Consider the following 27,718-nt stretch of genomic DNA (forward strand, 5'->3'; position numbering starts at 1 on the left):
TACAATCTGGTTATACAATTGAATATTGTAGGAGGAATGATTATTTTATTGAAATTAATCATTTTCTCATACAATATATCCCAAGCATATTTTCGCCTTCCTCCACTCCTCCTATATTAACATTTGTTTCCTCTCCACAAATCCGTTACCCTCTGCTTCATATTCAGAATGGAGCAAGCCTCAAAGAGACAACAACCACACACACACACATACACACACACAATGATAAAAGGAGATGCAATAAGACAAGGTGAATCCCTCATATCAAGAGAGTGCAACCAAATAGGAGGAAAGGAATCTCAAGAGTCAAAGACAAACTCACTTCATAAAATAAAACTAAGGTAAACAACCAAATCATATTCACAGAGGAACCGTGCTTGCCTCTTCAATCCTTGTGAGCACACACGAGCCTGCATGACCTCTACTTCCTCTGACTCCTACAATCTGTCTTCCTAGTCTTCCTTATGTTTCCCCCATTTCTAACAGGAGAGACTCAGTAGTGACCTTCAGTATAGACTCTGTCTGCATAATATCTGGGTGTGGCTTTCTGTACCTAATCCCATATGCTGTGGGATGAAGCATCTCTAACTATTCCTGGACAAGTTGACAAGATATTCATCTATGAGCATATCAGAAAATCATTTCTTTTTTGACAGTATTGTTGTTTTTATCTCTACACTATATAGCCAGGCCATTCAGGCTTGATCCTGGACATCCAGGGTGTAAGTGACATGTGCTCCCTCTATAAGCAGGGTTCTCAAGTGGAACAAATATTGTTTGGACACTCCCACAAGTTCTATATCATCATTGATCCAGAGCATCTTGTAGGTGGGATGGATTTTAGGGCAAGGAATTTGTGGCTGGGTTTGTGTTCAGTTTTCTCTTTTAAAATATTTTGTGGTATGAATGTGATAAATAATCTGGTGCATGTCTACCCTTTAGATAGGATACCCATTGAACCCCAGCAATTCTCAGGATTTCTTTTGTTTCTAGTGACTATCACACACCAGCTTTTTACATGGATGGTTTGAATTTTTAAAAAAAATACTTATGATAAGACTGCAATCATTATTACCCATAACTCCATTCTGATGTCCTATTTGACATTGCAGTGTATCATTCACTGCTTGAATGATATTATAGCACATAAAGGCACTGGTAATGCCATTTCATTGTAAGTGTTGAATTCACAACTGGACTCAATGAGGATGGATTCTGGATGAATAAGCAGTGCATTTGAGGCACTCGACATGGCTAATACTGACAGTGAAAAAATGGCTAAAATTACAACACAGAATCCAGTGGAGGTAACATAAGCTGATAAAGTCTAATTTCCTTAAATCTACCTCTCATTATTCCTCCTTTCTACAAACTTTCAAAACATACATTTTCCCTCACTATAATACATTAAATAATTTGTAAGGAAAAATGAAATTGGTATATGATTTGACCAGGAAATATTTTAACATAAAATTAATATATCCTTCATCCATTAAATCTGAGTCCTGGAAAAAAGTGTAGGGTAAATGACATACTAAATGATTTTTTTATTTTAAGATAAAAGTTGTATTCTCATTCTTACAGGAATTGATAGACCAGTTTGACCTACTTACAGTACTAAAACATATATACAAAGCATGTCATGAGAAGTATCAGATGATTTTTCTTATCACCTACTGACTCTAGGGTTATATTCTTCAATTCTAGGGTCATAGACTGTTTTATGTGGAGAAAAATACACTGTGTTCATATTTTGCATGTGTTCTGACTGGTCTTAGTAATAAAAACCAGGGACTAGATATCAGGGGTATATACAGAAATGTCAGAAAAAAAGGAGAAAGCTACCAGCCAACTCTAACTTTGCTACCTTCTCAGCATAAAATAGGGGATGAACTCCTTTCTCAACTAAGTTTATATTCCACTCTAGCCCAGAAGGCTAGCTCTCTCTATTCCCAGAAGAAGCAAGAAATGTAATATACTTTATTTAAGTATAACACATTAGTTAATGACTAATTCAAATTATTTTAATTCCTAATACCCCTTTGAATACTTATAAAATAACAATGGTAATCTATGCCATAGTATCAGTGAAGAAAGGATTGCTTTCACCTGGTTGTTTTGAGTGTCAACAATGCATATTAAACATGATGGCCTGAGGGAAATCCAGATATATCATGATTATTAGACTTCTGGACTTAGATTAACATTTGTATCATATTTTACAAAATCTAAATAAGTAGAAGAAGCTAGAGAACAGAAATCTGTCCCGACTTTCCCAGATATTTTCACCCTGAAAGCTGTATGCAAACACAGATGTTCAATAGTTTACATAACAAAGCTCTTAATTTTTTCAGTCTTAATGATTACTACATTTACCCCATTCTTTGTGGTATTTTAAACTGAAGAAAGTACAATAAATCTAACCTGTAAAACATAACAGTTCTATGATGTTTCTTTACATGTATGTATATTATTATTATTCTTAGGGTAAAATACAATGATTTCATAGAGGCAAGTGCATTACATATTGCACCAAATTAACAAACATTGAAATATATATATATAAATATTTATGAAAACACTTATATTTTCATTGATTTTATTATTTTCTATTTAAAATTTAATTTTAATTGGCCCCATTTACCAACACACACAAAATTGTGTTCTTTCAGTTTCTTAAAAAATGAACAAAGCAACAAAATTGCAAAATAAAAATTTAAAAATCATTTGTAAGTCAAAAAAAACAAAAATAATGAAGCAAAAATATATAATAAATGGATTTAAATTTGTATTGGCCAACTAATCTTGGATTTTGTTTGATATACATAGCAAAAATCTATCAGATAAAACTGATTTTCACTTTCTATCAGATATCAATTACAAATAGCTTCGTGGTTGTGAGACTGTCTTAGTTATGGGATCCTCTTCTGGTTGAACCTACATTGGCATTTTATGTTGACTTAGTCTCTATGAATAAAAGTCATTCATTATTTCCTGTATTTTCCTATGACAGAATACTAATATTAGTTTTTCTATGCTGAGAGCTGATTGATGGGGCATACACTTCTGAATGCTGTGAATATATATTTCTCTCATTGGCTGATGAATAAATGCTGATTGACCTTTAGCCAGGCAAGAAGTGTAGGTGGGACTACCTGACTAAGGCAATTATGGGAAAGGGAAAAGACAGAGAAACAGCTGACTGGGAAATGCCATGTGGCTACTAAGGGAGAAAGAGGGCTGGGCAAATTTGGAAACCCTAAACAAACTGGAGATGCATACATTAATAGAAATGGGTTAATAATTAAGAGAGAGCTAGCCAATGAGGAGCCTGAATCATGGACCAAACAGTTTATAATTGATATAAGCCAATGTGGCTTTATTTTGGACTAAACTGCTGTGACACCAGACAGAACAGAAACTCCATCTTCACTGGTGCCCAGACGTTTGGTAAGAATTTCCACATAAAACCTGAAAAAAACTTACAAGGTTATTCTAAAAAGGAAAGGTCTTCTTAGCGGCAGTGTTTTCTCAGGTGTGCTATGTTTTCTAGAAGAAAACTCTAAGACAGTGTTCTTGACTCAGTGTTAGCAACAACAACAACAAAAAAACACAAGGCTCTTTTTACGAGGCTCTCCTACAATTAAAGGTAGTTTATTACCATGATTCTTGGAGGTGACAGGGACCTAGAAACTCTGCAGAGTTGTGACAATAAACATTGTTGCTATCCATGTACCTCCACCATGAAGCTAGATAAACTATCAGAAAGCCAAGGTATAGGGAAATGCCAGCCAGTACTTTAATCTTAGCCATGCTGTTTAGTAGATTAAAGACTCCTGGACAGAAAAGATAGAGATATATAGTAAAGACTGATTCAGATGAAGAAACAGTAATAAAAGGTTTACACTGTGTTTAAACTTTACATAGGCTTGGGATGCTTGGGAGAAAATAAAAAGGATAGAGAAAACCCTTAAAAAAAGAAACAGTAGCCAGGCGGTGCTGGCCCACACCTTTAATCCCAGCACTCGGGAGGCAGAGGCAGGCAGATCTCTGTAAATTCGAGGCCAGGCTGGACCAAAAGCCTCGAAAACAATACAGAGAAACCCCCTGTCTAGTAAAACCAAAAAAAAAAAAAAAAGGAAACAGTAGCTGGGTGTGGTGGCACACAACTTTAATCCCAGAACTCCTGATGCAGAGGCAAGTGACTATCTAGGATTTCAAGACAGCATGGTCTACAGAGTGAGTTCAAGACTAGCAAAAATACACAGAGAAACATTGTCTTAAAAACAAAAAATACAAATAAAGGGAATAGTATTAAAAAAGCCACATATAGATGGAAAATATACATAGTCCAGATAGGGTATGTTATTGTGCTGTCTTTAAATTTTTTGATTGCTAAGGAAGGAGCAACATTTGCTAAGAGATATTGGATAATAAATGCTGCTGAATTAATCCAACCCATATAATTTTTAAATGCCTTGACTTCAAAATTTAAATCTAAGCACATTTTACTTGGGAAAAAAAGTTTCTGCTTTTGCTTCCACAGAAGATGTAAGCTGTGGATTGATTCCAGACTAACGTGGTTACATCAATCAAGCCCCTGAAGCACAGGCTCAATTGATCCACAATCCAAGGCAACTGGGATGATGCACGATTGCAGGATACTACAGTTAGGAGATTGCCGTGATTCTGGGTTATCTCACGATGCCCCTGGGATATTCTGTGGTCCCAAACTGGAAGCAGTTTGGAAAGCACTATACCCACATTCCCAAATATTGTTTATAAATGTTTGTTTTCATTTAAATGAGGTGGGATATAAATGGTCAATGATCACACACAATTTTTTTCTAAAGAATAAAAGTATGTAGAAATGAATAATACACATTGGTATGGATTTTGGTTTAATGATGCAAATTTAAGATCAATTTGTCATATATGTATATGACAATATATACACATATATACATATATTCCTACTCTTATTTAGGTATTGTAATTATACAGCTCATTTAAAATTGTAACATATATTTAAATACAGATTTTAAATAGTCAAAACTTATAGCTATAATACTTACATATATTTCAAATGAATAAATATTCTTCAAAACCTTTCAAAGACCTACAGAATATGGCATCTAAAATATTTATTAGGGTTTTCCTTGACAATGAGACAAAACTGCTCTTAGCAACTCCAGTATCATTAGAGAGGAAGATGGGCATAGAAGAAACTTCAACATGTCAGAAATATACATTAGGACAAGAAATTGCTCTTGCCTGGACTGCCTGACATCACATTGTGAAAATGGAAAAGCAGTTCAAAAAGAAATTCAGTGCAGAACTTGCTAAGAGACAAAATGTTCCTTCAGGGCTCCTGCTTTACAGAGGAAAGCATCTTATGAACTTTGTCAATACAACAACAAACAGACCTTTAAATTTCTTAGTTCATTAAAAAGTCTGCCAGATACGATACCTCAATGTTGTAAAAGAAACTTGGGTGACTGTCCAGGCAGGGAGGTGTCTCTGTCAATTCTTGAATTTTTATGTTATCCTTCTGAATTTATTGATGGAGGTAGAGACAGAAAGTCATGGTTATGGTTTTCCTTAGTAGTGATAAAAGATAAGTAATATCTAAAACTATACACACAAAGATAGGATAGATGATGAAATATTTTTAAAAAAATTTCCAAGTATAAAAGGACTAAATAAGGTTAGCTATAATTTTTCCTTAATAAGTGTTTTGCTTTATATAAATTTACTAGGTAAATGTTAAAACCTTCCTTTTTATTTAGAAAGAAAAGAGGAGATGATGGGGGATGTCCTTCTGTATGCTTGAATATATTTTTCCCTTATTGGTTGATGAATAAATGCTGATTGGCCATTAACTAGGCAGAAGTATAGGTGAGGCTACTAGACTAGGAGAATTCTGGGAAAGGTAGGAAAATAGTTGATAGATACTGAGGGAGCAAAATGGTTGAGCTTCCCTGGCAAGCCTAGACAAATTGGAGATACATAGATTAATACAAATGAGCAAATACTTAAGAGACAGCTAGCCAATATGAAGCCTGATCCATCAGACAAAGTGTTCATAAATAATATGAGCCTCTCTCTATATTTTTACCTCAATGGCTGCTGAACCAGGTTAGGCAGAAACTCTGTCTTCAGCTGGTAACTAAACAATAGCCTCCAATGAACTATTTATAATATTTTGTGGGTGGGAGTGAAATAGATAAAAAAATATATGCAGTCCTTGGCCATGGTTTATTTTAATTGCAATGTTTTATAGTTTTTATTTTTAATTTGCTGTAACAGATACTGAGGATAATGATAAAAGAATGTTAAGAGGTGGAAGATAAAAATAAACAATGCAATATACCTTTTTGCCATTGAAAATGAAAACAAGCATGAATGTTTATATGTGCATTAGAAACCAGTGATACTTATATAAAACTTAATCTTTTATGAAATATTTTACCTATTGTACTTGAAATATACATGTAAATTAATGAAATTAAGCATGAAAAATCTAAATATCTCACATATTTGCATAAGACTTTTCTCCTCCTTATGGGAGGTGGAATGAATACAGGGCCTCAAAAGGTAGGGAAATCATAACATAATCAAAGTACTAATGAGCAAAATAAGAATTACTAAAGTTACCATAATTATGGAGATAGAATTATACTATAGTGCTATTATAATTATGTAAAGATACTGCCAAGCAAGAGACCAAAAGACATCCAGACTAAAGAAATGGAAAAATCATATAAAAGCTTAATTAGCTATCTGAGACACTTAAAAAATGAGATGACATGAACTATTTAAAAAGTCAGCATCTTTAACATATGCTTCTTAGAAATCTGTAGAGTTCTTTTTGAATAATGAATCTATAAATTTTTATAAATTTTCACTCATATTGCAACACTGTTCATGTTAAATATGACAATTTGAAGTTTTATAACAAAAGATTGAAAATAGTTCAAGATGTAGGTATAGGCAGATTCTAGGAGTCCATGAAGGAATAGCAAGTGCTGACAAGTTAGACCTTCCAGTCACCAAGCCTCTATGCTGAAAGACAACATCAGAATAAAGAGAAAGTCTATAGAGTCAGAGATGTGACCATATAGTCACAAAGTATGACAATCAGCACAGTAAAAAGACAGCCCATAGAATGACAGGAAATGGTTTCCAGGTTTCCATCTAAGAGGAAATTAAAGATCAGTAAAAGAATGAATAATAAAGTGAATTGGGTAACAAATTAACATTATAAATACCACTCAAGCTATTGTATTTACACATGACCAATAAATAACTGGTCACACAAAATTATTGAATGCCATAAGTTATTTGGTTAAAGTAAATGAAATTCTTATTGAGTTTCCATTTCAAGCAAGTTTCTTCACAAGTGAATGATGAAGATAATGTTTTGAAAGGGGCATAATCATGTATTACGGGAGTATGACAGATTTAGTTCAACCACTATGGAAAGCATGTGACTGTTCCTTTAAGAAAGCAAAAATAGAACTACTATATGATTCAGTTGTCCATCCATGGATACATAGACAAAATTCTCTAAATCTAAATGCCTAAGAAATAGGTGGATTGCTATGTTTATTCTTGTAATATCACAATAAACAAGTTATGAAACCAAACTCTATGACCATCATTAAATCAATTAATAAAGAGAATGTAGTATAACTATATATATATATATATATACAATATAAACATTTGAAACAAAGAGTTAAATTATATCATTTTCAGAAAAGTGGGACATCATAGGAATTGAAATAGACCAAAGATAGCAAGATAATTGTCATAATTTTTCAGATATGTAAAATTCAGAAAAAAAGAGTACATAGGATTAATAGAATTAGATGTTGAAGTAGAAGTTAGATGTGGAAAATTAAGAATGTTAGTGGACTGGTGGATCTTATGATAATCCATTATAAGCTTACATGAAAAAGAAAATGACACAGATTATTTTTCAACTAATAACACTGATAATAGTTACATGATATCTTACAAACTAAATGTTAAGCATTCTTTGTTTTAGAATATAACCTTAAAACATAATCCTAGATAAACACATAAGCAGGCACACACACATTCTTACTAATAATGAAAATATTGATCCACATTTATTCGGTATAATTTAAACAAAATTATAATATTAATTGTAAAGTAAGTATTCTATGTAATGGTACTTTCATAAAAATAACTGTAAATGTAAAATTATAAAAGTATGGAAACAACTTGAAATAATCTTTCTGTATACATGCATTTTGACATGTGATTTTATATCTCTGAATGCTTATTTATTATTAGCTCATAAATTTGATATGCCCCAATAGTAAACATATCCTATAAGCCCCTGTTAACAGTGAAAAATATGTAAAAGAATGCTCATGTCTAACATATCACAAAGGGAGCTCTATTTAGAAAAGCTGTCTTATTCAGGGAAGTTAAAGAATACTGTAGCCTGGTTCATTCTCACAAAGCACTATACATAAAGGGCAGCGTTATACTTATCAGTTCAAGAAGTACTCCAATAATGTCGATGTGTATTTACTTAGAGAAAAGACATAGTGCTCTGCTTGAATTTCACAGAACAATGACTATATCCTTTCCTGATTAATGCAAGTAATTTAATTATATTTCATATTCGTCTACATATTTTGATAGTGTTATCATTGTGTTAAAGAAGTTGACATGCTTTAATAATAAAATAAAAAATAGTATATAGAATTTTTCAGACCGTTTAGCTGCATTATGATGAAGGCAGAAACCTGTGACATTTGCTTGCCTGTTTTTTATGTAAGTTTTTCATTTCCACACAAATATAAGTTTTTAATTCTTCACGTAAAAAAATTACTTCCACCATTTTAAGATTTCATAATAAAATGATATATTCTTGCTTAAATTTGCATTTTGGAATAAAGATTTTATTAAATTACATAGGCATTGATTAATCATAAACATAGTATTGATATGAAATTTAAATTAATGATTTTTATTGTAGTAATGAATACATTCTAAAAGCTCATGTATAAATGGAACCAAACATTTTATATATTTTTTAATATTGTATATTTTATAACTACCTTTTTTGCTTATTTTAGGTTTTTATTAAAACCCTAAATGATATATTAAATTGATAACTAGGGTTGATAGAATTGATTCATAATATACGAGATAACTTCTTTATTTTCTTAATTTTGATTTGCTATTTTTCGGCTGGATAGGTTATTTTTGCCTAACATTTATTTTGAGATATATAAATGTCTTTCAAAATATATATATATATGCAAAAATGTATCTATCTCCCTCGATGTCTTAATATTTATATGAAACATATTATTTACTATTTAAATCCTGTCACATTAGTTTTTAAAGAAAATGAAAGGAAGACTGTTAGTCTTCAAATAAACAGTGCTATTGAAACATGCAGAAAATCCCATTCCAAAATTTTAAATATTTATTTTACATAGGAATATATTTCTCATGATTTGAAGGAACACACCATCATTATCCATATTCACAATGCAAAAATGCAAATGCATGACAATTTAAGATAAAGTGCAGTCTTATCTCTTCATAGAAGAAACCTGTTTCTAATCTCCTACTATTTCATCATTTCCCTGAATTTTTATTAAGATAATATAAATTTCTTCTTCTGTGTATTTTTCTATCAAATGTCGAACACATTTATTTGTTTCACTTATTTCTACATTGCTTTTGCATTATCAAATGCCAACTTGCCAAAATTTTTCAACTACTTACCAACTTATTCTAATAAATGCTTATTATTTATATTTCAGTCTATGTCAGATCATCCGTCTTACCTGCTCAAATTGAAATCCCAGGTCAACTGAAAAAATGAAAACCGCACCTTAGAAGCAGTTATCGGAGGAAGAAGAAAAAGATATTCTAAATTAACTTTACACGTTTCTCAGAAAAATCTCCACATCTCAATGTGCTCTGTGTTTGGTATGCTGCGACTTTAATAGCACAACATTGTATGTCATTGCTTACTCCTGCTATTTCGGGTTCTCTAACTAGAACCAGGAACACTGAGTCTTTTGTGCAAAATACCATGAGGGCATTCTGATGGCCGTTGTTAGTCTGAGGTTAAATTGGAGACAGCAAAACAAGTAGTACCAGCACAGCTTTTCTGTCTGTCCGTCATTTTTTTCTCTCTCTCTCTCTCTCTCTCTCTCTCTCTCTCTCTCTCTCTCTCTCTCTCTCTCTCTCTCTCTCTCTCTCTCTCTCTCTCTCTCTCTCTCTCTCTCTCTCTCTCTCTCTCTCTCTCTCTCTCCCTTCCTTCTTTCCTCTCTCTCTTTCTTTCTCTCCCTCTTTATCTCTGTTTACCTTGCTCTCCTATTTGCAAACAACAAGTAAAAAAAAAAACTAACTTGAAACCACAAGAAGGGGACTTAAAATTACTGATATGAGCTTTATTATTTATTATGGAATCAGCATGCATTTACAAGTTGCCTGTGCATGTTATTTACAATTAAAATTATTTTGAGCAAATGAGGAGAGCTAATATTGCATAAACATTGTCTAAAACGTAAATACTTTTTTTTTGTTTTTCGAGACAGGGTTTCTCTGTGGCTTTGGAGGCTGTCCTGGAACTAGCTCTTGTAGAGGCTGGCCTCGAACTCACAGAGATCCTCCTGCCTCTGCCTCCCAAGTGCTGGGATTAAAGGCGTGCGCCACCAACGCCCGGTGAATGTAAATAATTTTGATGAAATTATTTTGAACCTTGAATATGTGAGTGTTTATATACGTGTAAGGAAACAGACTTCAATTTCTGGAATAAAAATGAGACATGAAAAATCTGTGTTGCATTCAAGTTCATTTTTACAGTAACCATGAGGATACATCAGCAACTGGAATAGAACATAACTCGTAACTTCCTAGTGCAAGATTATATTCTGGTCAATTTATGCTTTCATATTGGAATGTAAAATAAAATTCATTATTTCAAGTAGTCAAAAACTTTCATGTGACTTTATAACATGAAGCTTGTTTGAATTCTGTGCACTTATGCACATAATAGTAATTATGTACTTATTTATTACCATGGATTTTTATGAATAATGCCTTATGTGTTGCAGGCATTATTGAAAATCTATACTCAAAATCAACTGAATGATGACTTACTGTTTTCTAAATTTTAGCTGAATAAATTTTCAAAGCAATGGTAGTCTAAACTGTATATGTGCATTTATGTATATTCACATGAAAGCACTTTATTTTTAATATATAATTGAATATGTATCAACATAGAGGTCCTTAGTTTTACTAATCACATTATTTAAAAATCTTTCCTGAGGCAGCACACTCAAAATTAAGGATTCTCTTTGTTCTTTCTGCCTAAAAAAATTCAAAATGTCTGTGACCATTCCAGTTTTTCCCTTCCACAATGAAATCCAAATCTCTAGCATCTGATGTTTGTCATGCATCTTCTCTGTGTGGGGAACTGTTTTTGTTGTTGTTGTTAACTGTTGGTTGGTTGTTGTTTTTTTTTGTTTGTTTTTGGTTTTTGATCCTGGGTGTCCTTGAGATTGCTTCCTATGAATAACCCTATGACAGAAGGAACAATTTCTGGGATGAACAGTTGTTTTCCTTTTTCTTGGCTAACCTGCAGTCACAAAACTGGTTTTAGAGATTTTAAAAATGATTAATAGTTAGAATGCTGATACATTTTATGATGGTGAGATCAGAAAATACAGCCATGAATCTATTTACCAATGCCCCTCAATAATCTCTTTACTTTGAATTTGTAGCTATGATGCCCACAAAACAATCTCTTGAATCCTCAGTGTGTTTCTTTTGTCTGAGACTCTGGCCAATGTTTCTGGCATTCTGAACACACTAGGAAAAACGAAATGACTACAGTCATTAAAAAAAGCGAAGACTAAGAGAATTTAGAACAAAATATTACAATTCTTCTTCTGAGAACTATTCACATATTTCTTCACATTGTATGTAATGTATACAAAAATGTCATGTGAGCAGTAGTATTGGCATCACCAAGTATCATGTTTATAACCACTATTATCCTTGCTAAACTTTTCTGCTTAATATAAACTCCAATGTGCACGTAATTAAATACCACACTTCGGCCAGGCGTTGGTGGCACACGCCTTTAATCCCAGCACTCGGGAGGCAGAGGCAGGCAGATCTCTGTGAGTTCGAGACCAGCCGGGACTACCAAGCGAGTTCCAGGACAGCCTCCAAAGCCACAGAGAAACCCTGTCTCGAAAAAGAAAAAAAAAAAACAAAAAACTAAAAAAATAAATAACACACTTCAAATCTTTCAAAGACAGAAAGTGAAAGAAAGCTGACACACAATTATGGGAGTCAGACTTATATTGCTTCCTTTGGAGCTGCACTCTTGTACACCAAACTCATTGACTTTAAAAACTACGGAATTCGACATTCATTTCAAACCTCATCCATATTGCTGCAACCTTTTGTTTTGGGGTGTATTCCACTGCTTTCTTTAGTAAGAGGTTCCACTGACAGTATAGATTATAGATATCAAGAAAAATGAAATTAAATTCAAAATCATTATCAGTGATATATACACCAGATTAAGCTCTGCAGGTTACAAATGTATAAAAGCTACCAGACTTTCATACAAGGAAATGTTGTGCACATTGGTTTAAAGATGTAATGAAGCATGACTGATGAGTCACTTATTTTTTCTTTTTCAACCTTGCTCCTTGTTTTTTCTGATTCGCCTTAGCTTGGAAATTGACTCAAATTTTTAAATTTTGAGATCGTCATCTGTTAATTCAGAAGAATGTAACATACAACCTCCCTCATTGCTTGCATTGGGTGCAGTGTAGGTGTCTAACTAGGCATGATATTTTCACTTTAATTACAGTGATTTTTGTTCTTTGACATCTATTTTGGTCATTTTCCATCCATTTATCCCCATTCTCTTCATGTATAGTGTCTTTGCTCTGGCCATTTCTAAACATCTTTCAAATACCAATTAAATGTTACCCAACATCCAGATACTAGTCCTTAACAATTTAATTGTTTTTTAATTCTTCTAAATCTAAAGTGGCATTTTCTGCAATATTTTTATTAAAGGTCAAATGTAGTATGATCTAAATATAAGAAATTTCATTAAAAATCTCAATAGTACAGTTTTATTTACTATAATTCAATTTTCTCACAAAACAAAGGCAAGCTTTAAATGTTGTACTGTAAAGTACAGAACCAAATTTACTCAGTTATCTAAGAACTTGATTTAACCTTCAGAATGATCAAACAAGCATTTAAGTGGGGTCCAAAAATGCCATGCATAATTAGGACAAATAAATATGTTTAAAAATTAAATGTAAAATTAGTTACACTATGTTATATTCATACATATGTAATTATAGCTATTCTCCTTTGCATGTCCCTCTAACTTTGGGCCACCAGTGTTCACACCACTGTGTCACTACGTGCTAGCCCCTTTCTGACATCAATATATCTCTCTACCTTTACATAACATTTATTTCTTCACCATTGTTCTCATTAATCCCAATTGTTCTTATTTAAATCTCATTTCCCCCAGTTATGAATCTCATTTAATTTTATTAATATAGGAATGTATAGACTCATCTGCTTTTTTCTGCAAACAACATTTTTCATCATGAATTCATTACATTGTATTCTATGTAATACCTATGTGGTTGGTTGTAAATATATGTTTGGATATTCATCATTTAATGGGATTCTAAGCTGTTTCAATTTCTAGATTTTTTATTGGAGCCAGAAACATAGATTTTTAAAGACAATTTCAAGTTGGCCAATAGGGAAGCAAGATAGGTGGAAATAGGAGTCGAGGAGAATTCTGGGAAAAGAGGCACAGTGAATCACGATGTAGGACACCAGATGAGTAAGAGGTCCAGCCCCTTTATCCAGTAAGAGAAGACCAAGTGGAAATACTCAGATTAGCCATTATAGGTTAATAATTAAGTCAGAGCCAGGTGATAAGAAACCAATCAAATGGTGAAGAGCTTCATAATTAAAATAGCCTCCTGTGTTTTCATTTGGGCCTGTCATGGTTCTGTGACCAGGTAAGTGGGAAAGAATACACTTTTCAAGATGGAGTCTCAAAGGAGCTTTAATCTGAATTTCCAAAATGTTAAAATGTTGATTTTTTTATATTTTTTTATTTTTAAATTTAAATTTAAATTAGAAACAAGATTGCTTCACTTGTCAATTCCAGTTCCATCTCTGTTTCCCTCTCCTCCTCCAGTGCCCTCCCACCAATCCCCCCAATATCCCCTCAGATCCCTAGAGAGGGTGAGGCCCTCCATGCGGGTGTCCATAGTCTGTCATTTCATCTAGGGCAGGGCCTAGAACCTCCCCAAGCGTTCAGGGTGAGAGTGCATCTCACATTTTGGATGGGAGTCCAAAGACGATTTGTATACCCGGGATAAATACTGATCTACTACCCAAGGCTCAATAGATTACATAGGGCTCCTCACTGACACCCACATTCAGGGGGTCTTGATCAGTCCCATGCTGTATTCCCAGGCATCAGTCAGGTCAGCTGTTTCTGGGGGTTAAACCATCCCAGTCTTAATCCCTTTGGTCATCTGGCCTCCCTCTCTGTCACTGGATTTCTTGAGTTCAGCTCAGTGCTTAGCCATGGGAGTCTGCCTCACATATTCATTGTCCCTTTTTATTTCTTCCTTAGAAAACTGTCTATTTCCTCATAGGGGATTTATTGATTAAAATATTTGCTTGCATTACTATGTGGTTTATTTAATATTATTTTACATTCTAGATATTAATGCTGTGTGTGAAGTGTATGTTGGAAAGATTTATTTCATTCATTAGACTGCCTCAGAGCTCTGCTTATATTTTCCTATGTAGTTAGGATGCTTTTAAACTTAATTTTAGTGTTTTTATCATTTCACTATATTATTCATTGCCCTGTTGGAGTAATGTAAATACATGTTTTTATTATTTTGAAAAATTAGCGGCTAAGAGATGTTCTCCCTGAGAAGTACTATCATTGTACATGAGAAGACATTATCACACATTCAAAGAACCAATTAAAAAGTATGATAGGCATGGTAGACTGACTTATAATCCCAGTTTAGGAGAAAGAACATGCAGATCTCTGAGGATTTCTGGCCAGGTTTCATAGCACCAGAAGCTAGTTTAAGGCAAAATGAAAGACTTTGTCTGAAAACCAAAGCAAAAAGAAAACACAAATGAGCAAAATCCAAGAGAATGCTATCCCATGGAACAGCACCCAAGGTTTACACACACATGGACAAAATAACTGTGACCCAGACAGTAGTGGCACATGCCTTTAATCCCAACACTCAGGCATCAGAGTCAGGTGGATCTCTGTGAGTTCAAGACCAGCCTGATATACTTGACAGCCTCAAAACCACAGAGAAACGTTTTGAAAGACACACACACATACACACACACACAAAAGCAAAAAACCTTAGAGTTGGTGTGTCATTTGGAGAGCCTTCCATCCTATCTGTCTTCATCTTCCTTTCTTTGTTGAATGTGGGATTTTTTCATGTTATTGTTCTTTTTTGTACTGTAGCTCTGTAATATAATTTGAGACCAGATACCTTGAGTTCCCAATTACTTTTCTTGTATTTCAATCTTTACATGGCTAGTAAGATTCTTTTTTGTTTCAATATTTCCCTGTTGACTTGGTTAACCATGTTCTGCACAGTATTTCATTGAGATTAAATAGGGATTTTCTTGAATATATAGAATACTTTCAATAAAATAACTCTTGTTTCCTCTTCTCCCCCTCTCTATTTCCCACCTTCCCCTCCTCCCCACCCCTCACCATGTTCACCATCTGTTCAGAGGATCTTGCCTCTTTTCTCTTCTCTTGGGTACCATGCATATCTTTTATGTTCTTTCCTGTTTCCCAGACTCTCTGTCAGTGGAAGTGCAGACTGGCACTATCCTGATCCATGTCTAAAATCCATATGTGAGTGAGTACATACCATGTTTGTCTTTTTGTGAATGGGTTACGTCACTCAGGATGGTTTCTTCCATTGCTATCGATTTACCTGCGAATTTCAAGATTCCATTGTTTTTTTCTGCTGAGTAATACTCCATTGTGTAAATGTACCACATTTTCTCTATCCACTGTTCAGTTGAGGGGCATCTAGGTTGCTTCCAGGTTCTGGCTATTACAAATAATGCTGCTATGAACATAGTGGAGACGATGCTCATGTTATATGAATTTGCCTCTTTTGGATATGTGCCTAAGAGTGGAATTGCTGGATCTTGTGGTAGATTGATTCCCATTTTCCTGAGGAATCTCCATACTGATTTCCAAAGTGGCTGTACGAGTTGGTACTCCCACCAGCAGTGGAGGAGTGTCCCCCTTTCTCCACATCCTCTCCAGCATAAATGGTCTTCGGTGTTTTTGATTTTAGCCATTCTTACAGGAGTAAGATGGTATCTCAAAGTTGTTTTGATTTGCATTTCCCTGATGGCTAAGGATGTTGATCACTTTCTTAAGTGTCTCTTGGCCATTTTAGCCTCCTCTATTGAGAATTCTCTATTTAGTTCTGTACCCCACCTTTTAATTGGATCCTTTGGTGTTTTGGAGACTTGCTTCTTGAGTTCTTTGTAGATTTTGGAGATTAGCCCTCTGTCAGATGTGGGGTTAGTGGAAGGAATTGGCAATTGGGTGGGAGGATGGGGGGGGAGGGCAGGGGGTGCGGGAGGAGGGGAGGGAGAGGGAACTGGGATTGACATGTAAAACAAGCGATTTAAAGTTAAAATAATAAAAATAAATAAATAAATAAAATAAAAACAACTATTTTACTTTTTATTTTTTATTACTAGGCCCTTCCCCATGTGTCCAGGCTAAGAGAGCATCACTCTATTTGGAATGGGCTCCCAAAACTTATTAATGAACCATGGTAAACACTGATCTACTCCCTAAGGCCCCAGTGATTTCTTTGGCCTCCTCCCTGGCACTATATTCATGGAATCTGGATTAGTCCCCTGTTGGCCTCTCAGCCATCAGTCTGGGATTCAAGTGCTCTCCCTTATCTGGTCAGTTATCTTTGTGGGTTTCATCATAATGGTCTTGACCCCTTTGCTGATCACTCCTCCATCTCTGTCACTAGGTTCCAGGAGTTCAGTTCAGTGTTTAGCTGTGGGTATCTGTCTCTGCTTCCACCAGTCCCTGGATAAAGGTTCTAGGATGGCATATAGGGTAGTCAACAACCCTATCATCAAGGAGGAGCTATTAGCGTAGTCTCTTCACTATTGTTTAGTTTGCCAATTGGTGTTATCCTTGTAGATCTCTGGAGATTTCACTAGTGTTAGATCTCTCCTCAAGCCTACAATGACTCGATCTATTATGGTATCTCTCATCCTGCTCTCCTCTATTCTTACCTTGACTCAACCTTCCTGTTCCCCCATGCCTTCTTCTCCTCTCCTCTTATCCCCCTCTCTTTTTCTTGGTTCCCTCACCCCTCCCCCGATGTTCCCAATCTGGTCAGGTCATCTTGCCTCATTTCACTTCTTTGGGGTATTTAGTGATCAACAACTAAGTGTTTAGACTCCATGGCTATAATGGAAGGAATCATTGAATAAATTTAATAATTATATCTAATTTGTTTAATTCATATAAAGAGGAATAGCAATTAAGCATTTTCCAAATACAGGAGAGAACCAAACAATTGGAACTTAGTAGAACACTGTTCTTAGAATGGACAGACTTGTTTCCAGCCACGCTGTAGTTACCCAGATATAAAGTATGCTTTTACTCTGCAGAAAATTTGAAGTCACTATGCCATGGGAAAAACATAAAGTATTGCAGATAACTACAAATAGTGTTTCATTACATACTGAATCTTCTGTAAAATATTGATTGGCTGCTTTGATATTTATTTACAGAATCAACACAAATAGAAGTTGACCTTGAAGGATAATGAACTAGAATATTGAGATAATCTAAATTTTAAAAAGGGTAAAAGACCAGATCAAGCATGTTTAGGGTGATATGACAGGAGTTTATGCTGATACAGAGATGCAGAGAAAGGGGAACACTCCTCTGTTGCCAGTGGGAGTGCAAACTTGCTCAGTCACATTGGAAGTTAGTATGATGGTTCTTCAAGAAAATGGGAATCTGTCTACCTCAAGATCCAGCAATTCCACTCTTAGGCCTAATCCCAATGGAGGCACATTCATACAACAAGGACATCTGTTCAGGTATTTTCATAGAAGGATTAACTGTAATAGCAAGAACAAGAAAGCAACCTGGATGCCCCTCACCTGAAAAACAGATAAAGAAAATTTGGTATATTTACAAAATGGAGTACTATTTAGCATAAAAAGAAAATGAAATCTTGAAATATACAGAAAATATATGGAACCAGAAGAACTCATCCTGATTGAGGCAACCCAGTCACAAAACGAACAACATATGTACTCAGTCATATATGTTTCTTAGACATAGAGCAAAGGACTATCAGCTTACAACTCACACCTCCAAGGATGCTAGGAAGAAAGGAGGACCCTAAGTGAGACATGCATAGGACCCTGGAGAAGGGAAAAGGGACAAGATCTCCTGAGCAGTTTGGGAGATGGAGGGAGGGGAGAGGGAGCTAGGACAAAGAGATTGAGAGAAAAGGAGGGGGAAGGAAGACATGAGGGAGCAGGAAGTACAGAAGAGTGTAAGAAAAGAGATGGTTCCCTTAAGAGAGGGAGCCATTATAGGTTTAAAGAGAAATCTAGCACTAGGGAAATGTCTAACTATACAAGGATGATCCCAACTATGATTCTAAGCAATAGTGAAGAGGCTATCCTAAATATCCTTCTCCTATACCGAGCTTGATAAGTACCCTATATGCCATCCTAGAGCCTTCATCCAGAAGCTGATGGAAGCAGAAGTAGGGACCAACAACTAAGAACTGGGCCAAATTTCTGGAATTCAGGTGTAGAGAGTTAGGAGGGATGAGCAAAGTGGTCAATACCAGGCTAGTGAAACCCACAATTGAATTGAAACAGGGGGAGCATATGGGCCTCAGACTGACAGCTCAGAAACCAACATAGGCAAAATCCAGGCTCCTTGAATGTGGGTGTCAGTTAGGAGACCTGGAAAGTCTATAGGGCCTCTGGTAGTGGAGAAAGTATATGTTCCTAGTGTATGAATGGACAGCCCATTCCCCATAGAAGGATACAATATCAGCTTAGACACATGGGGTAAGGTCTAGGCCCTGTCCCAAATGATATGATTGATATTGATGATCCCCTATGGAAGGCTTTGCCCTTTCTATGGAGCAGAAGAGGGATGGGATGGGGGCCAGGTAGGGGCCATGGAGTATGGGAGGGAGAGGGAACTTGGATTGATGTGAAATAGAAGAATTTTTTGAATTTAAATATAAAATATAAAAAATCTATGGTACTTAATGCTTATGCTTTTTATGTGTTTGTATCAATTCAAAATAAAGAAAATATGAAAAGGACAATAAAAAGGGTAAAAGATTAAAATTCACCAATATCCTAAAAGCATCACGTTTTTAAAATTATAAATGAGGAATACACATCTAAAAACAAATACAGACAAATATGGTTACTGAGGTCCTGAACTATTTTGGCAGATGAATTGCAAGCTGCCCCTTGAAAACAGGTCTTTAATTTCCATTTCTTTATAAACATCCTGAATGTCTTCAACAATATATAGGAGCCTAATTTATCATTGTAAGTCAAGATGGTATATTTCAAGATCTATGTTACACGATGCTTAATGTTATAATAATGGGCATTATAAGTGTATCTACTATATGGCATAAGTGTAACAAGAATCTTCTGAATACCAGAGTGATAACAAAAGTCAAGCATACTAAAATGTTTCTTAATGTTTGAAATGATATGCATAAGCATGAAATTAAATAGGACCTTCAGTATCTGTCTTCAAGTTCTATCCATTATCTGCTGTCAACTCCTTTCTCGGTTTTCTTAAAAGAAAACACTTGTACACTACAGATAAACACTGGCTCCACTGTTATAGGGAGCCCATTCTCTATGAAGGATAATACTACAGTCCAGACACATCAAGCAAGGACTACGCCCCGCAAAGGATGTGACAGACTTTGATGATCACCATTATTTCGGAGTGGGTGAAAGGTGGGCTGTGGAGGAGTCTGTGGGGGACATGGGATGATGCTTTCGAGGGTGAGGGAACGGAATGATTGATATGTAAAATAAGATTATCTCTAAGATAAAATGAATAAAAGCAAAAGAAAAGAAAGAAGAAGACTTCTAAAGAAGAAAACATAGGTAAACAAAAAGAAAACACTTTACTTTGAAGCTGCAAACAGTGTTGTTTATTGTTATGTTGACATAAATCATTATCTGTGTATTTCCAGCAGAAGAAAGACAATACTCAAACTCCTTACTTCTCTGATGCACCTGGGAGAAAGAACTGCTTAGTGGAGAAAGGACACAGATTCCTGCAAATAAGAATGCCATAATCGACACTAGAGTATAACTCACAGTAATGCTTATATATACCTACCAAACTGTTAATGAAAGAATGATAACATTGACTTCTCTGTATGGATTATCTTTTTTATGATGTTATTTTTCTGGTAGTCAAATTTTCTACATTGTCTTTTCTGTTTATTAACTATGTACATGTATTTCAATAACAAATATGAATTTACATAAATCACATGATAAAAATGAAACCCTAAATGATCTGTGATTCACAGAATGGTAGTAGTTTATTGTCAAATTCAGAAAAAAATGTTTCATTGTGAAAAAATAATAAATACAGCAAACATCTTTTGTAACTGTTTGCTATAGATTTCAGTAATAGCAGACATTTTCCTAAAATGATTAGAAAATTTTTGACATATGTACATGGATACATATGTATTTATTACACAGATATAGTCATTGTTCACTTTCTGCCTTTGTTTTTGCTCTTTCCTGTAAGACAGCATTGCTGTGAGTAATGACATTTGCAAAATGATTTGTTTGGCTAAACTGCAAAATTATTCTCATAACAAAAGATATCCAATGTTAGAATTGGCAATAAACAAATTCATGTATCCATTATCTAGGCACACATTTTAGAAGTTGGCAACACAGATTCTAAAACACCAAAATTCATTTTCAACTTTGTAGACTATGTAATCATTAACCCATGCATGATCATATCTACTAGGCTAGCTGACATTATCTCAGAACTTTTTCTAAAATAATTGTTTATTCATTCTTTGAAAATGCCAAGCATTGTATTTTGTTCATATTTACTTTCTTATCCCACTCCTTGCAGAGCCACCCCACTTTCCTAAGCATCAACTCCCTTACTTACTGTTTTTTTAACCAATTATATATAGTTTGTGCTGCTGATGTAATCTTAGATATGTAGCCTTCACTGAAAGATGGTAGACTTACCAGTGGCAAAACTCAATTCTTTATCATCTTTCTAGCAGCTATCGATTACCGATAGCTCCTCAGTATTGGGAGGAATTTCATGCTCATTTCCTCTCCATGTTAGCATTTAATGTGACCAAATTCATACATGTGACTTTGTATCGAGAAGGCAATATTTCCTTGTTCTCTATTGCTTCTAGTTTCTTTAGACACTCTTCCGAAATGATTTCTGAGCCTTGGGTCTCTGTGTTATTGATCACTCAGTTACTATGAATGTAAGCTTCTTTGAAAAATATTGAGAAATGTATTAATCTATGGGTATATTGATGAATCATTAGTAATCATTTTGATATTATACCTGTTTATAAAGATAGCACCTGTGGACTTCAAATTTTTATATCATATTTTTATTTATATATTTGTGTGTGTCAGTCTATACAGATATGAATTGGGTGCATGTGTAGGTCAAAAAAGTGATTCCAAAATCCTACTTGTACAATTACAAATGACTTTGGACTTTCCAACATGTTTGCTAGGAAATGAACTCTGGTCCTTTGCCAGAGCATCTAGTATTCTTAATTATGGAATAATTTCTACCCCAGTCCATGAATTTTTTTTCAATATTTGTATTTATTTTTCATTTCACATTCCAACCACAATTCTTCCTCCCATCACTCCTCCAATCCCCCCTGGCTCCTTCCACCCTCCCTCTCCCCTCCTTGCACCTCCCCTCCCCACACACACCTGAAGTTCACTTCTCCTCACAGGTAAGAGTTCCCATGAGGAGTCAACATAGTCTGGTAAAATAGGGTGGGCCAGGGCCCAGAAGTTCTCCCATGCATTAAGACTAACCATGGCATACCAACACAGGAAATGGGCTTCAAAATGATAGATTATGTAATTGTCTTACTACCAGGGGCCCCTCTGATAGTCCAAGCTTCATAATGCCTCCCAAATAAGAAGGGCATAGTTCAGGCCTCTGGAGTTTCCACAGGTGTAGGTCTAGAGTTCATGAGTTTACATGAGCTTGGTTCAGCTCTCTCTGTAGATTTCTCCATTATGATCTTGACTTCCATTGCTCATATGAGCAGTTCTTGATCATTAAATCCTAGCACTTCTATTAGCTTGTTGAGATAAAAGATTTTCATCACCATGCTCTGTTTTTAGGTGGTCATTGGAATTGGTCCTACAGCTTTGTGGATGATAGGTGAGTATTCTGTCACCTGAGATATGTAAATAGCACTTCCTTTGAAATCTTATTTTAAGTAGCATTGTATATTAAACAAGGAAGACTTTAGAGACAAATCTAAATGATACATGATTTCAAAATTTTAAAACATGAAAATTTCTTAATCAAAGAATACATCAAGCTGGGTGTTGGTTGCACATGCTTTATTACCAATACTTGGGTGTCAGAGGCAGTCACATCTTTTTTAGTTCAAGGCCAGCCTGGTCTAGAGAGAGAGTTCCAGGACAGGCTCCAAAACAATACAGAGAAATCCCATCACGACAAACAAAACAAAACAAAACATCAACAACAAAAAAGAATAAAGTGACTATCAAAGAGCATCTAATAACCATAGAAATCTTATTTTAAATGTTTATTTATTCTGTAAAAGATTAACACATATTTAAATTATATCTTGAATATATCCACTTCCTATTCACTGCTTCCTCCCACCAAATCTCCATCACAACTTCATATCTTTTTTCATATTTTTACTTCATTAATACCACTATCACTATTCTCATCAGTGTCCATCAGCAGCAGTAGGAAAATTTTATTATTATTGTTACTATTATTGTCTTAACCAATTGAATATCATTAGTTATGTTCAAATGAATATAGATGTGATATCATACACCAGGGTTGCTAAATCTTCAAGGACAAATGGGTTTCTGATATTCAAAACTGATAGCTGATATTAGTTCCTCTTTTAAGGCCTCTACTCATCCCATGCTTGAATTTTTAACAGAATTGATATATTGCATGTCTTCAATAGGAAACCACAACTGTTGATAGTTCATCTTTCCAAAAGCTGCTTCATGTATAGAAACAGCAAACCACAGCCATCTTCCTTTTCCCTGACTCTTGTTTTACTTAAGTTCAAAATATTCCATGATGCTCCCTGAAACTTTAACTTGGAATAAAAACATATTGCTATAAATTCTTGCTAGAGGTTCCCACAGCTGTTTGAGCCCCCAAATAAATAGACATTTAATATTAGTTATAAAACTGTTAGCTGTTTGCTGGGATTTCTTATTGGCTAGCTCTGTCTTAGTTATTAACCCATTTCTATAAATCTATATATTTCCACATGGTCTTCTATTAGCAAAGAACACCTACCATGTCCTCTCTTCCTGGGCTCTACATGTTCACCCAGTCTGCCTACATTTCCCACAATTCTCCTCATCCCCTAGTCCCACCTATTTTCCTGCATTATTGGTCTCATAGTGTTTTAGTCATCAAACAATAAAGAAACATATATACATGAGGAAATCCCCAATGAATAGATATTATACCTAAGTCTAACAAATCACAGTAACTTATTTCAAACACTTTGAGCACTCATGAATCTCTGAACTAACCAAAATACAATAAGAAACATCACTGTCCATGATTGAGAGCAGCAGAAACCTACAAATGCTTACAGTTTTCCAATGTGACCATAAAGGGAAAACAACCCTTAAATGTATCATCTAGTACCTATGACATCTCCACAGTTTTTACCATGTTTATAGTAGCAAATATCAATTATATAATGTGAAACACAACTGACTTATGTAAAGCTTTCTTTTTTTATTCTATGTTAACAGTCATGCTACCAACATATGGGAAATGAAAGAGCAGGGCAGGAAACACTGTTGGATTTAACATTGTAGCAAGTATGTTGTTGGGAGAAGGAGAAGTGAAGCAATAGATGGTAAGCTATTTTAAATTTATAATATTGGGAGAAGTCTTAAAAAACCAGTAATATTAAAGCTAGTTGAAAATACATGTTTTTTAAGAGTCTGAAAAAAGCTATCAGACGAGACAAAAATGATGCTCTCAGAGGGCTAGGTTTCAATGTTAAAGTCAAATCTCAAGGAAACATAACCTCCTTTCAAATTAGTCAACACAAATATGATAAAAGCACTTAAAACACAATAGCAAGATGTTATAATCCTAAAACAACATTTTTTTTGTTGTTGGAAACAAAAGATTCAAGCATAAACCCACCTTTTGTTCTCCATCCTATTGCTGCCAGGTGCTAGGTAGGTTGTTTGTGGGAAAAGCTATCATTTATTTATCTATCTATCTATCTATCTATTTATTTATTTATTTATTTTTGAGTCACAGAAAAATATGAGTCCATGAAACTTTTATTTTGGAAAACAATTATTATAAAACTTAATTTTTATGAAATTTGTGGTTCATACTCTCATCATTTAAATATTCTCTTTGATTATTTAAATTTTAAATCATATGTCATGTTGGAAATTACAACTCTTGTTGTTCTGGAAAACTATTTTAACTGGGAAAAGATCTGTCACATTTGTTTATGCTACAGAATATTATTTTAACTCTTTAAAGATGCGTTACATTAATTTCTGCTGCTTTGGCTAATGATGAAAAATGATATACTTCTGTTTGTGCTACATTTGTTTAATTATGTGTAGATGTGCTGAATTACCTTTACCTTGACTGCCTCAGGCACCTGTTTTCTCTAATAAAGAGCTGAATGGTCAATAGCTAGTCAGAAGAAGCATATTAAAAACATATCAAAAACAAATATTAGGAGCTAGAAAAGGGAAGAAGCAGAGAATGAGGGAAAATGAGAGGGGGAAGCCAGGGAACAGCCACAAGCCAGCTAAACATGGTAGTACATACATAAAGATATTGGTTAAAAAGTCTTGAAGCAAAATGCACATGAAAAGAAACAGGATAAATTACACACAGCAAGAAATGAGCATAAGAACAAGCTGTTAATGTTAATATTAAGGTTCCATGTCATGATTTGTGAGATAGATTGTGGCCCAAAAGAGAAAATTTTGTACAATGTTTCTATCATCTAAGCTCTTTGTTCAAAACACTACTTTAAGAGTTACAATGATATTTTGTTGTTTTTCTCAAAGAACCAACTCTTTGTTTCATTGATTATTCTCAATGTTTTCCTGGTTTCTTTTTTTTTCTTTTTTTTTTAGTGATAAAACTCAGTTTTTAATCTCAATTTTTTTCATGTGGAGGAGAGAGAGGTGTATGCATGAATGCAATCATGGCTTCAATATGAAAAGTGTCATAACGATGCAAAACATTCAGTGGCAATGAGGAGGTAACTTTCAATTTGGGACAGTATAAATTTCATGAATGCCTTCACTAAGCAAATACTGTACGGCTCCCCCATCAACAGTTCCCCTCTTTTTTTTATTTTCCAGTTTAAATTTAGATAAGAAACAAGGTTGCTTCACAAGTCAGTTCCAGGTCCCTCTCCCTTTCCCTCCCCTCCTCCCGTGCTCTCCCCCCAACCCCCCCCCATTATCCCCTCATTCCCCCAGGGAGGGTGAGGCCCTCCATGGGGGTGTCCATAGTCTGTCATTTCATATAGGGCAGGGCCTAGACCCTTCCCCAAGAGTTCAGGTTTCTACTTGACTGATTTCAGCCCTCAATTTCATTATTTCCTGGAGGCTGCTCCTCCTGGGGGAGTTTGCTTCTTTTTGTTCTAGAACACTCAGCTGTGCTATTAATTCTCTAGTATGACTGTTCTCCAGTTTCTTCATGTGGGCTCTTAGTGCTATGAACTTTCCTCTCAGCACTGCTTTCAAAGTGTCCCATAAGTTTGTGTCTCATTGAATTCCAGGAAGTCTTTAATTTCTTTTTTTTATTTCTTCCTTTACCCAGGAATGGTGCAATTGTGCATTGTTCAATTTCCATGAGTTTGTAGGGTTTCTGTGATTTGTGTTATTGTTGAATTCTAATTTTAATGCATGGTGGTCTGATAAGATACAGGGGTTTATTCCAATTATTTTCTGCATCTGTGGAGATTTGCTATTATGTGGTCAATTTTAGAGACAGTTCCACGTGGCGCTGAGAAGAAGGTATATCCTTTTGTGTTTGGGTGGAATGTTCTATAGATGTCTGTTAAACCCAGTTAGGTCATAACTTCTATTAGTTCTTTGGTTTCTTTGTTAAGTTTCTGTCTGGAGGTCCTGTCTAGCAGTGAGAGCAGAGTGTTGAAGTCTCCTACTATTAGTGTGTGAGATTTTATGTGCAATTTGAGCTTTAGTAATGTTTCTTTCACGAATGTATGTGCCTTTGTATTTGGGATATAGATGTTTAAAATTGAGACTTAGTCTTGATGGACTTTTCCTTTGATGAATATGAAATGTCCTTCTTCAACACTTTTGATTGATTTTAATTTGAAGTCTAGTTTGGTAGATATTAGGATTGTTACACCCGCTTGTTTCTTGGGTCTGTTTGATTGGAAAATCTTTTCCCAACCCTTTACGCTGAGATAACTTCTGTCTTTGATGTTGAGATATGTTTCTTGTATGCAGCAGAAGGATGGGTTCTGTCTTTGTATCCATTCTGCTAGTCTGTGTCTTTTGACAGGCAAGTTGAAGCTGTTGAAGTTCTAGCTACAGCAATAAGACAACAAAAGGAGATCAACGGGATACAAATAGGAAAAGAAGAAGTCAAGCTTTCACTATTTGCAGATGATATGATAGTTTACAGAAGTGACCCGAAAAACTCCGCAAGGGAACTCCTAGAGCTGATAAACACCTTTAGCAAAGTGGCAGGATGCCAGGTGAAAGTCAAAGACCTATGGACACTGTCAAAAACTGCACGGGGCCATGTGAACTTTGCACTCCAGACTTTATTCACTGTGGCCTTCTGTCAGTTTCTGCTTCACTCACAGCTTCTTCAGGTAATGCCCTGTAAGTTGTAGTCTTCCTGCCTGCCGTCTGGGCCCAGCCGAGCTTTTGAGCCCCCCAAATAACACACAGGATGCTACATCAGTTATAAGCTGTTGGTCGTTTGCTATGACTTCTTATCATCTAGCACTGACTTAATATTTAATCCAGAATTGCTAGTCTGAGTATTTCCATGTCTCTTACCAGAGAAAGGTTCTGGACCTCATACTTCTATGACATTCTACATTGTGTCTATTTGATCTAAGATTTTTGTTAGTTTCATTATTTTGTCTCATTGACTGAGGGTCTTCAATCAATTTCTAGTTCTAATCTCATGAGTGAAACCTAAACCTTACTACAGGCAGTGTTAATGAAGGGGAAGTTTTCACATGTTGATCAACAGTCACAGTTATCTCAG

General features: G+C 35.0%; 1 protein-coding gene across 1 annotated transcript in view; it reads right to left on the bottom strand.

Moving 5' to 3' along the window:
• Positions 1–10,114, bottom strand: part of Cdh19 (cadherin 19) — an 88,444-nt gene extending 78,330 nt beyond the window's left edge. The window contains exon 1 of the mRNA XM_005077231.4: positions 9,843–10,114. The gene's annotated coding sequence lies outside the window, so the exon portion shown is untranslated. The remainder of the gene's footprint in view (positions 1–9,842) is intronic.
• Positions 10,115–27,718: the final 17,604 nt, after the last annotated feature.

The sequence above is a fragment of the Mesocricetus auratus genome, unplaced genomic scaffold (assembly GCF_017639785.1).
Source record: "Mesocricetus auratus isolate SY011 unplaced genomic scaffold, BCM_Maur_2.0 Super-Scaffold_100676, whole genome shotgun sequence".
NCBI lineage: Eukaryota > Metazoa > Chordata > Mammalia > Rodentia > Cricetidae > Mesocricetus > Mesocricetus auratus.